Raw genomic sequence first — 16,680 nt, forward strand, 5'->3', positions numbered from 1 at the left:
AATATCCTAGCAGATCTAAAACTTCAACCACATTGTTACTAAAATACCACTTGCCTATTTTGCAGAAATTGACAAACTGAGGTTAATTTCATATGGCAATCCAAAGCACCCAGCACAGCCAAAATAATCTTGAAAACTGGAAGGAATTTAGAGAATTTTCTCTGGCTACAAAACTTACTACAGATCTACAGTTATCTAGATAGTGTAGTACTGACCACAGGATAGACATATAGATTAATGAAATAGAACTGAGAGTCACAGATAAGTCACCGCCTAGGGAAGATACTTGCTAATCTTATATCAGATAAGAGAATTGTATCCATAATACATAATACATAAAGTACTCTTTCAACTCTTAAAGAATATAAATAACCTGATTAAATTTGGGCAAAAGATTTGAATAGAAATTTCATTCAAGAAGATATATAAATGAACAAGCAGCACAAAAAAATAAAAAGAATGATGGATAGATTTAAAACTTGGATTTTAGTGAATGTTTCCTAAGTACATTTATGAAAAGTCATTGAACTATAAACTTAAAATTGGAGAATTTATGATGTATAAATTATACCTCAATAAAGTTGTAAAATAATTGCATTTCTGTTCACTAGCAATGAAGTACCTGAAAATGAAATTGAGAAACATTGAAACTTAGAGGTAGAAATTCCTTTATTATGAAATTCATTCATATCTGCTACTTTTATTTCCAATATTAAAATCATAATTTTGACTGTGTCTCCTTCATTCATTTATTGCTAAGAAGAAAACTAGAGTGAAACACAATACAATATTATTATATTAGCCTAGATTGTTATTAAAGAATTTCTACTACATTGAATGAGGATGATGGAGGTGTTATATCAGTCAACACATGCGTTTTAATAGAATATATTATTTTTTTAATGTGTAAAGATTTTTATAATTGGGCACATATCCTATAGTGACTTTAAATATGAGGATGTAAGATAATGCTTAATACATGTATTCCTGATTAGCAATAATATTTGATTCAGGAATTTTTGGTGTCACCTAAGTATCACTGAACATTGCCCAGAATTACACATGTTGAGAGTAAGCTAAATATAGGATAAGTCAAAGATTAATCTGTAAAATGCTTCATTGATTCAAACTGTTTTATCAACTTGTTCAGTTGTATCCTTAAGCATACTATAGAATAATGAATATTTTTATTTATTTTTATTATTTATTTATTTATTTATTTATTTTTATTTGTTATTTATTTTATCATTTATTTTATTATTTATTTATTATTATAAATTTATTATTTATTTATCATTTATTTTATCATTTATTTTATTATTTATTCATCATTTATTTTATTATTTATTTTATTTATCATTTATTTTATTATTTATTTATTATTGATTGATTGATTGATTGATTTTTACTTTATTCTTCTGATCCCAGATGATGACAAAACCACAACGGTGACTCTAATACAGAAGGATACTGAACTTCAATCCTAATCGACTTTTATATCAACAATCCAGGAATGAAAGAATTTAGTTAAAGAAATCTGGCCCATAGCATGTGCTTTCTGTGGTTGGTTTTCGACACCAGCCCTCCTTCATTGTAGTTCACCAATACCCAATAACCAAAAAATCAATTTTATTAGAATATGTAGAGCTTTTGATTATAACAACACGCATGCAAACAATTTACTACATTCACATATTAGCTCTTACTCTTTCCAGTTCTAACCGCAAGATTGAGAATAACTATGTCTATGTGATCTCATAAAAACACACATACAATGTGCTATATCATCAACAGACCTCGTTCTTAAAGAAATTATATACTGTCTGATCATTTCCATTGCACATTCTGCATAATCATTTTAATTCTTTTCTCATATCATGAAAATCTTTAGTGCTCATAACTTAAAACCCTTGAAATAAACTCCCTCCACTCAAAATCAGGTTATATCTGCATTTCAGTTCTCTTTATAAAGAGATGACTCAAAGTCCTTCTGATTTCCTTTTTACAGTTTATTATTTTTTCCAGTTTTTATATTCATACCTCTCTGATCATTTTGCCTTTGTGTATACTTTTTGCCTTGGTGCCTAGTCTGAGTATGCTGTTCTTTTTCTCCTTTCAACACATAGTTCACAACAACTTAAGATATTTTAGAACTGCCTGTATATATAATGCACATCCAATAGCCTGTGTGTCAAATACAACAATCTTTTTTGCACAAAAGAGACTTGTTTAAAACATAGAAATAATTGGAAATGTTTTATGCAAAAAAGTATAACTTATCTACACAGTATTCTCACTCAATTAGGTAGTCATTGTTTCCAAATAAGACTAATCTGATTCTAATTCTTTATAAATATCTGTAAAGCATACAGGGCATATTTCATATAGCTTAAGCATAAAATCACAAGTCGTTTTGCTTTTGTTTTTATAGCTATTACTGTAATTTGGATATATTATTCATTTTCCATCGCCTTGAAGATAGGGAACTCCTACATTTCAGGGGTCACATTTTATGATCTGTTCAAGTTAGTACAATAAAATTTTACGAGTTTTAAATCAAAGAGGATTTGTGACACTCTGAAGGAAGATCTGAATTTAATCTGAAAATCACTATAAGAACAAAAATAATTTTGAAAGTTTTGATTTTTCACTGATTACTAGTTAAGACATCATCAAGAGATGTTTAAACACTATACAAATATTTTCTTATATCTGTCAGAATTTTTTGTTTGTTATGCTGTCCCTGAACAGATGAATAATGTTCCTCTAAATCCATCTGAAATTGTTATTACTTTGATAATCAGCAATGTTAAAATACTCAAATCTTTTGATGTCATTATCAAAAAAGCAATACTTAAAAGAATTTACCGCCCTTCTGTTGAAAGGAAAGGGGTTGGAGGGAGGACAAAGACAGTAAAGGGATTCAAATTTACGGTGATGGAGGCATACAAAACTTTGGGTGGTGAACACACAATGCAATATTCAGATGATGTATTATAGAATTGTACATTTGAAACTTACATAATGTAATTAACCAGCGTCACCCCAAAAACTTAATTAAAAATTTATCTAGATGCCAACAATATGTCTTTATCCTTGAAATGACATCAAGTAGAAATGCCAAATATTAGAAATATCTGCTTGAATTTCTTACAGATTGATTTACATTCTAACTCATTCACACTAATTTCCCTCATTGTAGACTATTCAAAAGCAGAGCATCTAAACCATGGAAGCCAAGGGTCCTTTCCACCATAAAACCCTATGCATTTTCCTGCTTGACTTAGTTCAATTCATTTGAGGCAGAGAATCGCTTTTTGGTGGAGACTGTCTGAAGAGATGGCATCTCAAAACCTTGAATAATGGAGTACAAATACCCCCAAAAAATTGAAAACAGGGACTCAAAAAATAAAAAAAAAAGTAGTGTACAAATAGGAGTGCAAAACCAAGAAGGAAGGAAGAGATTATTATTGCTTTCAGCTAGCCATACTTTCCACTTCAACATTCAAACACAACTATACACAGTAACATTCTCTCTTATGCTTTAAACCTAAATAAGAAAGCCTAAGCAGATAAAAGCAAAGCGGAAATAAATCTATTCAAACCTGGATAAAGGACTTGATTTTTACATTAAATGACATAATATGATGTATTATAATTTAATACCAAAGTCTTTCTTAAATGATTTTATTATAACTTTATGCAAATTAAGCCATTCAATTAATCTGGTTTTCTTCCCCATCACCAATTACACAGTATCTTACAAAAATTTAAATAACCTTTATGCATTTACTACTTGAAAAATCACCTTTTTATCATGTCTTATATTAACAAATGGTGATCATTACAGAAAGAATTTAAAATATTTCATCAACCCAAGCCAGTCAGGTTACAGATGATAGCTACTTGGAGTTTTATGTTATTACTGAATTAATAAAACCACACATAGAATGAAGACACCATAACATACACACACACACACACACACACAGACAAAAACAAAACAATTTGAAACTACTCTTTCAGATACAGGGGGCTTGCATGAAACATAAGTGAGACGCTATTGTAAAGGTAGAGTGGTAATCTCAAAACAACAGATTATGAGATTTTGACAGATATCTTCCCTGACATAAAGAAAAGCATTTAGAATGTTAATGAAGTGAAACTGACATATGAATTAATCTAATAACTTGCAGTCAAGGGAAATTGTCCTCCACATTTTCTGCACAAATTCTTTCCACTAACATTCTACGAAACCCTATAATAAGATAAATTCATTTAAAATATTTTTAGATTTCGTTTAAGAATCATTCTCAAAGTACCAAGTATAACCATATTCAAAAACCAGATTTTTCCTCCTGGTATTGTTGAAGTTGTTGAATGTCTCTAGTGACCTGACTCAAATAATGTACATATTTTCATTCCATATACTTTGAAAATATTACAATATCATATCTAAAAGTGAGTTATGAAGAAAAAATAAAAATAAGAGGAAACTATACCAAGAACTTTAAATTAATAAGGTAATTAGCTTGTTTTCACAGAACCTAAAGAAATTAATATTTTCTGAGCACTAAAGTTTGGAATTAGCATTATTTCATTGACTTACCTCTGAAAGTAGAAAATATTTGGCATTCTATTTGTGCCTTATACCCAAATTTTCAGATAGCTCCTGATCACCACAAACTGAAAGAGTTGTTGCATTTCTAAAACTCATTCAATTTGCCATACAATTAACAATGATAGTCTGGGAGAAAAAAAAAAAAAGGTAGGTGTCATTTAAAAAAACATAATGCAATTCAAATTTCCAAAACATTGTTAAGCATTTAGTATATGCCAAGGGATGTTATTTACTAAAATGAATAACATATGCTTATAGAAAATGAAACTTTCCAAGCTGTTATTTAAAATATTTTACAATAGAAATGTCTATCTTACCAAGATCACAATTAACAAAGTCATCTAATCAAGATCACGACATGTCTAAAACATGTCCGGATCAACTCTTTGCTAACTGACCACCCAACAGAGCAAAAGTAAAAAAATCTAGTTAAGGGGATTATAAATGATAAATCCAATACTGCCATCCTGACAAATAAACTTTTCTATTATTTTTCCAAACACAATCAAATTCAACAGATCCAAAATGTACTTATTATCTTCATTCCCAAATCCATTCTTTCTCTAGTTTTTCTAACCCAGTAAATGGCATCATCATTCACGTTTTTGCCAAGGAGAATCAATTATGCCACCTCCCTTATCTCATGTAATTTACTCCCTTATCCAAAGCATTTCTAAATACTTTGAATAGCTTTAAAATTTTATCCAACATTCCCCAAACTAGTGTCACTTTTTTACTATAATAACCTTTTATTTGTTGTTCCATCATCTACTTGTACTACTTCCTAATTTATTCTCCACATATTAAAACTTTAAATACACATTTAAAAAACACAAATATTTAAAATTACAAACATTTAAACATGTAACCCCATTGCTCAAAAACACTTGTTCAAAAATGCATGAAAGGCTTCCTAATGCTCTATGATAAAGACCAAAATTCTTAACAGTGACCAAAGCCGGGCAAAATTTAGCATTTTATGTACTTCGTCTCATGCCGTGCTCCACATTACTCTCTAAACTTCAACTACGCAGATCTTCAAGTTTTGGAAAATTACAAGCACATACTCTTCCTGGAACATTCTCCTGTCTTAGCCCATTATGACTTAGTTAATACATATTCATATTTTTATACTTCAGCTCAAATCTAACATCTTCAAGAAAAGTCCCCTGGCACATCTCTTCCTTAGTATAGCAGTCAGGAACCAGTCAGAAAATAGAACCCAAACCAGGTAGGTCAACAGATGGAATTTAATATAGGAGACAAGTTATAACGGTGTTATTCAGATGAGCTAAAAGAACAGAAGATGAGGCACTCATGGGAATTGCCAGGAAATTGCCACCATAACTAGAGCCAGACTTAAGTCTAGGGAAGAAATAGTGTCACCAGATGTCAGGAGTTGAAGCCACAAATAGATACTTGAAGCACAGAGGTAGAAACTGCTAAGCTGGAGCTACAGTCAAGGACACCCAGCCACTGCCGAGAGACCCTCCTAAAGCGAAGAGAGTGAGAACTATCCTGGCCTCTCTCTGCTTTAGATCTGACCATCTTCTACCCTTCCCACCATTAGTCAAACCCATAAAGACATCAGATAGCATTGGAGCCTGCGCAATGCTGTCTGTAGGATTAGCCTTTGTAATATAAAACAGAACAAGGAAGGAAAGAGAATGCATCTGAGAGCCAATAGGCAAATAGCTGGCACACCCAGTTATATGCTCCCAAACATTTTCTAATTGGTCTTCCCAGAACTCTTCACGATTAATATCTGCTTTCCTTCAAAAGTGTAAGCTTTTTAGGAGAGGAATCACACATGTCTTTTTAATATTGTAACTCTAATGCCTAGCATGGTCCTCAATAAATGTGTTGAATAAGTATAAAAATCACTTAATTCATCAACTCGCTCTTGTGATATTTCAAATAATCCTTTAACTACTATCAAATAATCTTTTAACGACCATAATAAAATTAATCTGGTGGTGTATTCCAGGTATTCTAAACATATTTGGGGACTGTGAGCCTTTTTTAGTATCATGTGAAAGTCATGAATCCTTTCACGAGAAAAATGCTTGTAAGCAATATTTTACATTGATTTTTTGGAGAGAGGGCTCATAGATGGGCTGAAGCCATCCAGGAATTTCTAATAGTTCTAATCTATTAGAACTATTAGAAACAATGTTTCTAATATAGAAACAATGCGATCCTTTCCAGGTGGATGTAGAATTATTTGGGTGTATTTGTCTTCCCAGTATCTGAGACTAACTACTGTCTTTTAGTGAGAGGGGATCAGGTAAATGTCTTGCAAAAAACAAATTTTCCCACTCAAAATACCTGTAATGATCCATCATGAATCTCAGGACTTCAGATTAAAATTATACTGGAGAGAAAAATTACTTGCCCATCAAATTCAAAATAATGATTCCCTCTTTCTTTGGTGACAAAGAAATTCGCGAAAGCAGCCTAATTTTAAAATGGCTTCTGGGACTATATACACATTCCATATTTATAAATGTTTGATTTACATAATAGATGTCACTGAATTTTGAGAAATTTACAATAAAATGTAGATACATAAAACAGTATAGTAGTCGATATTTATTTGGGATTTTATTAGCTACCTATTTCTCCATAGCAAATTATCTCCAAATCTGGTACCTTCAAACAATATGGATTTATTAGCTCACCGGACCTGCAGTTCAGGAATCCGGGTGTAGTTTACATTTGTCTTCTGGCCCAGGGACCACCAAGTTGTAAGCAAGGTACTGTACACAGCTCGATCTCATGTGAAAGCTCTACTAGGGAAGGGCCTGCCTTCAAGCTTACTTACGTGGTTGTAATTAGGGTGCCGGTCCTCGAGGGCTGTTGGCCAAAGAGCTTCAGTTTCTTCCTGGCTATTGGTCAGACTACCCTCAGTTTCTTGCCACATAGGCTTCTCCAGATGGCATCTTGTTCCATCAGAACAAGCAAGGGAGAAAAGCCAGAGAGAGTGCCGGAATGAGATAGAGAGTAAGCAAGGCAGAAGTCATAGTCTTTTATAGCTTCATCTAGGAAGTGATATCCCCTCACTTTTGCCATATTCTTTTCGTTAGAGGCAAGTCACTAGGTTGAGTCTGTACACAAATGAAGGGAGTTACACAAAGGCCTAAATACCAGGAGGCAGGATCATTAGTAGTCATTACAGAAGATTCTGTACCATAAGGATGAAGCCATAAAGGCAAAAGAAAATAACCTTCTTGGAAAAAAAAATTGTTATCTAACAGTAATTATATTTTAGCTGCTAAATAGTCAATGCTTTTATTCATAATTTATTTAGCAATTGAATTTTCTCTCCATCGAAAGACAAATATATAAATATTATCTAAAATTTCTCTCCATTTTCACTCTGGTAACTCTCACATTCTCTATTTCTGGGCATTCTTTTAATGGCACATTTTAAAAGAAGGAATTATGTTTTATAAGTTAAAATAAAATAAACTTGAATGAATTATTACAGAATAGTTTGACTATCTTACTCCTGGGAGTGATAATATAATTTTACTTGTGAGAAGACCTTTACAACTCATTAGCTCATAAATTATGTATCTTTCACACAAAGAGAGCAAATGTAATCTTAACTCTTTATGAGTGAGACACCCCATATTTATTTCTCTTAAAACTAAAAAGAGATGCTTTCAGATATTTCATTACTCTTAAAGAATTAAATGGCTCTAACAAAAGTCAACTTTCTCTTCTCAGCAGGCAAATAAAACAAGCACTTATTAATGCATGAATCTACTCTCCAGCTTGTACATATTTTAACAAGAAGAAATTTACATTTTCAAAATGATCTTTAATTTTGTATCTCTCACATAATTACAACTGCTACTGTTCAAAAAAGGGTGGGTGCTGATACTTTAATTTGAAATTTTTGTCTTACCTGGAGGGATAGTGTTAATAATATTTAAAGCTCTATATGTAACTGAGAAGGAAACTGCTTTCCTGGATATCAAGTCTAAAAATATCCGTCCCTAAAATAAGAGAATGACAAAGCAGAAGTGGACAAGTAAGACTAAAGATTCGTCGAAAATCATAGTTGAGAGTGAACTCAAATCAACGGGGTCATGCAACTAGGCCACATTTTAGGCATTATCATTCTAAAAATAACAGGAAGATTTATTGTAGAAGGCTTATGAAGTTTGTGGAGCATTTTTTAGCCTTGTTAGTTGTGTTTGAATGACTTACATAGGGTCATTTAACATTGCTGATTACTAAATGCCCATTGACAGCACGCACGCACACACACACACACACACACACACAGACACACACACACACACCCCTCCCGCCTTCCCCACACACTGTATATCCTAAAATATAGCGTCTGTAGATTTTGATGGCAAAATGGGTTTGGGGAACTTCTCGAAGAAAGATTTAAAGAGAACATTGGATCAGCAGTAGCGTACTGGGCAAATGCCTACATAGAAAGGGGTCAAAATAAAGGCCAGCGAGGCAGCTAAAACACACATACACACACAGAGAAGCCCTGAAAATTAGCTTATTTTTTTCCTATTTGCCTGAAATCATTTCTGTTCAGGCTTTGTCAGAACAAAGAAGTCCAAATTCCAGACCTCTCCAGATCAATTACCATGCTATTTTAAATCTACTCAAAGAAAGCAGGTTATATGCTATATATTGCTCTTATGACTTTTCAGGAAAGGAAAGGTATAAGAGCTGGGAAAACTAGCTCTTGTTCTCCATTACTTCCAGGAATTTAAGGGTGAGAAAAGAGCACAGAATGTATCAACCATCTTTCAAAGCATTGCCTACTTTCAACTTGTCCTGGGGAGTAACAGCAGAAGAGGAGAGCAGCAATTCTCAGCCTGGCCATTCTGAATTTAAATACAGTTTTATCTGTTGATAAATTGATAGAGTTTGGCCAGAATTAAATAGAGAGAAACCTAAAATAGAAATGCAATTCCATGAGAAGAAAAGAGAAGCACAAGAAGTAAAATGAATCTCACATGCCAATTTTGCCGTGGTTCTTCATGACTATGCAGTGACACCTTTCTCTTTAGCCTTGAGTTACCTTGAGCTTTGGGCATGAAAATACTCAGCTCATCATTTCTGAAGTCTCTCTAAAGGCTCACTGTAGAACATCACTGTGTCACATTCACAAAAATAGAATGAAAAGATTAAATAATCATTGTATCATACCACAGCCCTATTATTGTGATATTCTAAATGTCATATAAGTACCTCAGCCTCAATTTGTGCACACTAAACTAATCTCTCCACCCTAAACCCACCCAGCTTTCTAATTGAAAGACATCACCATCTACCAAATTGGTCATTATTTTTTATTGTGTCTCTACATGCCCTGATCTCCCTTATTCTAATCAATCAGGAAGTTCTGTTAATTAAAACCTTTAAATGTCTCTTGAACTTATCACCTCCTTACTCTCTGCGAAAATTGTAGTTCCATTCACAACCATCTCTCCCTAAGACTTCTGCAGCATTCTTTATTAACATCCCTGGCTTGCTTTCTCTCTCCACCTCCACACAATTGTAATACAGATAGGATATTGCTATGCTCATCCTTTCAAGTTGACTTAGCTTTATATGATTTTCATGACCTATACTTGTTTTTCTTTTTATCTGTGGTCCTTTCTCCTCTTGCCCCCTTGCCACCCTCCCACACATACATCTATAATCCTAACTATATTTCAAGTTACAACTTAATCATTATTTTCTCTTGGAAGGCTTCCCTGATATGTCTAGGTCATCTTGTGTGCCCCTATAATGTGTTTACATTACAGGTGTTTAATTATCTCTCTTTCAGAATTGAAAATTAGAGAGGGACTGAGGGTGAGCATTCACCTTAGCATTCACCTTTGAGTCACCAGCAAATTTCCTGGCTCATAGGAGGCACTCCATAAATACTCATTGGATACTTGAAATAACTTCATTTAACTTTCATAAATATAAGTTCCAGTTTTAAATATCCAATCACTGACAGTGCGTTGTTGCATTTAAACAATACTGCAATTCATTTTGTTAGTTGAGTATGAAATGCATTCTCTGATATTTTCGGCACTTGTATGGCAAAATTTTGGCGCAAAAGCATTTTAAATTTCCCAGGTCCAGTCTCCGAAGAGAAATCTTATTATTATTCCAATCATATCACAAAGGAAGCTGAGGCAAAAAGAGGAGTTAGGCAACTTACCCAAGTGACACAGTGACAATTCAAAATAAATCCAGGATTAATCCTCTGAATATTCTGAGTCTAATATGATTGCTTAGCTCCTGAGCTGTGCTCTTTAACATTCATGGGGGGGAAATGTATTTTTCAAAAGTGTTGGACCCTTGAAGATGAATGTTATTTTTGTTTGTAACAGATGTGTAAGTAAATATCTTCAGATATAAATTGGCTCTGGACTGGAAAAATCTAGCAAAATTTATAAATTTTGAAAAGTGAATTGGTAACTAAAGAAAGTATGCGTGATTTGGGAAACTTGACTTTGGTGATCAAAATGTCATTGTAGGAAAGTTTACAACTCAAGGTAGATGGTGTCATGATCTTAGTGTTCTCAACAATTTAAAATCCTTTCGTTTAAGCAGTAACCCATGAAAAGGTTGAGATCGCACAGATTGACTCAGCTCTGGACTCAAGCTGTAAGTGAAACTGGGCAACTTAACCTATTTTCACAAGAAAACCAATTAACAGCAAGGGTGCTGCAAAAGGGCAAGATTACCTGGAGCACCATGAGCTCCTGGGGAGAACTCCTATTACACAGTACTCATCATCTCACTCCAAAATGCTTCTAAGACCAACCCCTCCTCCAAAGCCTCCCAGGCAGGAAGTCAATCCTAGGGTTCCTTTCTTTGAGGTTCTCCTTTGTTTCCTTCACCTCAGAAAGTGTCCCAGCCAGGGAAGGGGGGAGAGGGACTTCATGTCTCTTATGCTACTCCCTCAGGTCTACACTCTCTCTGTTCTTACTTAGGACAGGCACACCCAATGCTTGACAAATTAGCATTTAACACCTAGCCACTCAGCCAGCAGCAACAAAAAGTTTTCAGTTTCTTGGACCCATTCCCCTTAAAAGGGAATGAAGTGAGTTCAAGAACATTTTTTTGTTATTCAGGTATAAGATTTTTAAATGAACCAACATGTTTAAATAATAACTTCATCAGGCACCCGTCTAAGTGTTTTATGCCTGTTACTTCTTTTAATCTCATAACAACCAGACAAGGTAGGTACTGGTTCCACTTTAGAGATGCATAAATTGAGGTCCAGATATAGTAGGTAGCTTGACCACGTCATATGACTCGTCACATGACTCAATGCCTAGCAGAGCCTCTGTTTCAACTTGAGGTATACATTTTCGTGTTTTAGCTCTTAACCACCAGGTCTGCTTCCTCTCACTCAGGTATATGTGCATATGTGGGTGGGATATAAATATGGGTGTAAATGTAGATATAGATGAATATAGTTATATGTCACTATATCTACAGTTATCTTTTGAATATAAAATAAATAGTAAATATATGTCATATTTTTTTCAATGTGCTTCTTTATTTTCTTTGTAAGTTTTCTTCTTTCGGTACCTTGTTTCACTAACTAGGTTTCTTCCTTTCTTTCCTTGAACTATTTTCTGCGTGGGGATAATTGCTTCTTCTACCATGAGCTACTGACACTTCCCTGAAATAACTGAAAAGACCTAAGGGACAGATTTATTGTCAGAGGCCTTAGGTGTTAAAATACCCTGAGTACTCCAATTGAGCCTGAACATTAGAGCCCTAGAGAATGGATATGCCTTATCATTTTTCTTTGCTTTCCTTTACTGATTATTCTTACTAAATGGCAAAACCTCCAAGAATACTGCAAAAAAGCCATATTGTTCCTCTTGCTTTTTCATTATTGAATTAAAGTGAAACAGAGACTTATATTGCCACAGGCAATGTAAGTACACATAACATGGAAATTGGATAATTAGGAATATATCATTTTAGAATAATGAAGGATTTCTTTAAAAATATTTAGAATTGCGAAATATTAGAATGATATTTCTCTTCCAGTTATGCACCTAGAGTTTGTTGTGAGGAGAGAAAATGCAATCAAAAAAAGTCAGATTAATAATCTGTTGCAAAAGAAATTATAAATGCAATGGCAAGGTCAGGTATGTTTGGCCTGGAGAAGACTGGCACTTACTTTCAGATGAAAAAAAGCAATTCGGCTTATGTGAGCCCTCATTCTCTGCCTCTGTCATTGAACAGAGAATAGAAAGAAATTAAAACTAGCTGGTTTATTTGAGAGAAAAGGCAAAAAAGTGTCCCACTGTTACAAACTGAATGATATTAGAAATTATTATCCATGAAAGCTGTTACATCCTCTTACCTGGAGGTCTTTAAAATTAAAGCAAAAAGAACAGCTGCTCAGGATAATAAAGCCAGTTTAAATAACCCAATTCTAGCTGTGAACGCCACGTGCCTGTATGTGTGGGAGAGAGGAGAAAGATATCAATCAGATAATCTCAAATGGAAAATTTCGAAAGCAGCTTTTCATATATGACTTCATTAAAAGAGATATAACTTGAAAAATTAATAACAGGTTCCATAATGTAATTATTACAAAGGATGATCCTGTTGAATAATGAAAAAGACAAGGCTATAAAACTTATGTATACAAAGATCTTTTGTGAGTCCAGAGAGGGGGAAAATTCAGAAAGAAAAAAAGACATTTGGAAAAGGGAATAAAGGCACAAAAAGTGAAAGGGGCAAGATGTTGCTGAAGGCAAATTCAAGTAGCACACACCTGCAAAATTAGTGTTCCAATTGTAGCTTAACACAATCAGAGGTATGAGGAAAAAGGAGAATTAGATTCAAGGTTAGTTTATCTCTATTTAGAGCAAAAATAAATAGGATAAGAATGTTTCTATTTTGAGAGCAAATACTTTGAGATGACTAAGTAGAAGCACTTGTTAACTAATTGTCCTCTATGTTTTCCATTAAAGAGAAAAAGAGGGAGTTGAGGGATAGAAAGGGGGATCTAAAGATATATGTTTGATTGCCTGAAAACACTTAAGCATCTAACTTAATCATTTCATAACAAAGATATATAACATAGCTTCAATACCTATTTTAGAAAGAGACAGAGAGACAGGGAGAAGGAGAGAGAGAGAGAAAGAGAGAGAGAGAGATAGAGAGAGAATGGTGATGTGCTGTATAACAAAGTGCTTAACAGATTCTTAAGTTTGACTACCGGATTTCAAATCTAAACTCAGAATGTTTACTTACTGTGGAAACTCGGGCAAGTTTGTTAAATTCATTATCCTCATGCAGGAAGAAGTTTGGGAAAGAACTTAAAAAATATGATTAGTGAAACCAGATATTAAAAGAACAGATTTTAATAAAATCAGAAGGGGTTTAATTTTTTTATAATGAAATATTTCTACTCTAGAATTGAATAACATTCAATAGAGACAGAGACAGACAGACAGATAATAGACAGAGAGATGATAGATAGACAGATGATAGATAGATGATAGATAGATAGATAGCTAGACAGACAGGCAGCCAGGAAGGAAGGAAGGAAGGAGAGAGAGAGGGAGAGAGGGAGGGAGGGAAGGAAGGAGGGAGGGAGGGAGGGAAGAAAGAAGAAGAAAGAAAGAAAGAAAGAAAGAAAGAAAGAAAGAAAGAAAGAAAGAAAGAAAGAAAGAAAGAAAGAAAGAAAGAAAGAGAAAGAAAGAAAAAGAAAGAAAGAAATTATAATTATCTATCATCTTTCTATCTATCCATCCATTTCTTGGTACAGGTACTACTATCTATTTATAATTGAGAGATAGCATGTCTAGAGATTAAGAGAGCAAGGCATCCATGACCTTGAAGAAGTTATTTATTTTTGCTGTACTCTGGTTTCTGTACCAGTAAAGTGAAATAAATCAAGATAGCTCCCTTAGGAGGATTAAGTGAGAACACCTACGGAGTACTCTGAATGGTGTCTGCCACACAGCAAACACTGGCAATTGTTAAGGGCTCAGTAATGAATAACTAATCATATTGTGTTTCCAGTGTTACAGGCTCTTTTCTAGACCCTGGAAATATAGCAGTGAACAGAACAAACATTCTCACACTCATTTTAGGGTAACATAATGTTACCCTTAAAGTTAGGAATGTGATACTTATTTTTGAGAGTCTGTTTGACTATTTTAGATGGAAAAAACTTGAGCATATTTAATTGAAGAAAAAGAAATTATTCCTAAACAGAATTTAAAGACTAAAGTCACAGAAGGAATAATTTATGGCCTAAAAGATTTCAGGGGGCCAGAAATGGAGAGTACAGGTTAAGAGGTTATTCTTGAAGAAGAGAAGGCTCACTCCTTTTTCTGAGATGAAAAGGAGAGAAGTAGAAATTGCTAAACATATTGATAAGGTTGTTTTAAAAAGGAAGGTGAGCCTTGAGATAGTGTCTATTCTCTTGGCGAAGTATTAGGTGAGACTTTATGCTGAAAGATAATTGGTGTGGAATGCAAGAGTTGAGGAGAAAATGTTGATAGACTATCAAACGTAGAAAAGAAGGAGAGTTGACCATGAACTTTTAGGAGAGCTAAAACACAAACCTGCTGACAGGTGATGACGTCTCAATGAAGATCTATTTGATGAGATGTTTTCTTTCAAATGTTATCCATATCTCTGTGGCATGTAGAAGGAGCGATTTTTACACATTGCTTCATGTGCTCATTCATCAAATACTCACTGAATGCCTACTGTCTTTTAGGTATTGAAATACAGAAGAGAATAAGGCTGGCCAGGACCCATCTTTGCCTTTGGTGGGATGGGGGTTGCTAAAGGACCTGAACTTACACAGAGTTGTGTAAAAACACTCCTGGGTACCTCGGGGAAGGATCTAATTTGCTAATTTAAAAATTATTCTTGTAAGAAACTGTAAACAAAATTTGTTATTTTTCTGAATGATGTTCACGTGTAACTCAGAAATAAATTCCTACACCACACCAGCTCTCCTGCCCAAGAAAGTGAGAGCAGATCATATAGCAGTAAAAAAACACAAAAGGTTATTTTTCAGGAGAAATGAACCAGAGCTTCACACTTTAAGTAGTAATATACCCAAAACCAATACCAGCCAAAGAATTTAAGATATTCCATTATTTGTCATGAAAACACTTTTTCCTGTTTCTGTTTCTGACTTAATCAGATTATCTTAACAAAAATCAAATATATTCACAGCACTCCTTTAAATGTTAATGGCATTAAGGCAAAAATGTTAAGTTGAAATCAATTGCTGCTTAAAATGAAAATTTATATTTTATGATATAAATATATCAAGTGCTATATTGAAGAAATGAAGATGATTACTATCTCTTAGTAAAATTGAGCGGTTTTTAATTCCAAATTATGCTCATAACTATTACTTCTGTAACAGGGTTGTAGGGTAACTAGTAAGTAGTCAACGAATGGTATTCCTGGAATTCTAGGTGGGAACAGAAAATAATATGATCTATCAGGATAGAGAAGAGGAGATCTAAGAATTATGAAATTTAAAACAAAACTCCAAAGAATCTAGAAGTAACTACATATTTGAACATTAAAAAAAAGAGAGAGAGAGAGCATGGCATTGAAAGTCAAAGCCTAAAATTTGCACGAAGTCAAAAGAACATTTACCCTCTTTTATTTCCTCCTTTAAATCCCTGTGGTGTAAGCAAAAGATTTTTACGCTTCCAAGGAAGCCAAGCACTCAATGGAGAATGTGCTACTCCTAACAGAAACTACCTGTGGATCCAAGAAAATAAAGTGGTTCTTACCTCTGAGCATTGGGAAGATAATAGTAAGTACTGCTGCAATGCACACAGGATATTTTCAACTGAAAATAAAAGATTTTAAACATCCATACATTTTATCATTCTATATATAGGGTGACCATTTTAACCTTCTATATGTAGAGCCATCATATATATAGAATGCTATATATATGCCATTCAGGTTCTGTGTTATACCTGTTTTATACAAGTTTGTGGAAGATTGCATTAATGTTCACAATTCTTCATCTTTCCTTCCACCCATACCTTTTG

This window comes from Pteropus vampyrus, unplaced genomic scaffold (assembly GCF_000151845.1).
Source record: "Pteropus vampyrus isolate Shadow unplaced genomic scaffold, Pvam_2.0 Scaffold351, whole genome shotgun sequence".
In the NCBI taxonomy this organism is placed as follows: domain Eukaryota; kingdom Metazoa; phylum Chordata; class Mammalia; order Chiroptera; family Pteropodidae; genus Pteropus; species Pteropus vampyrus.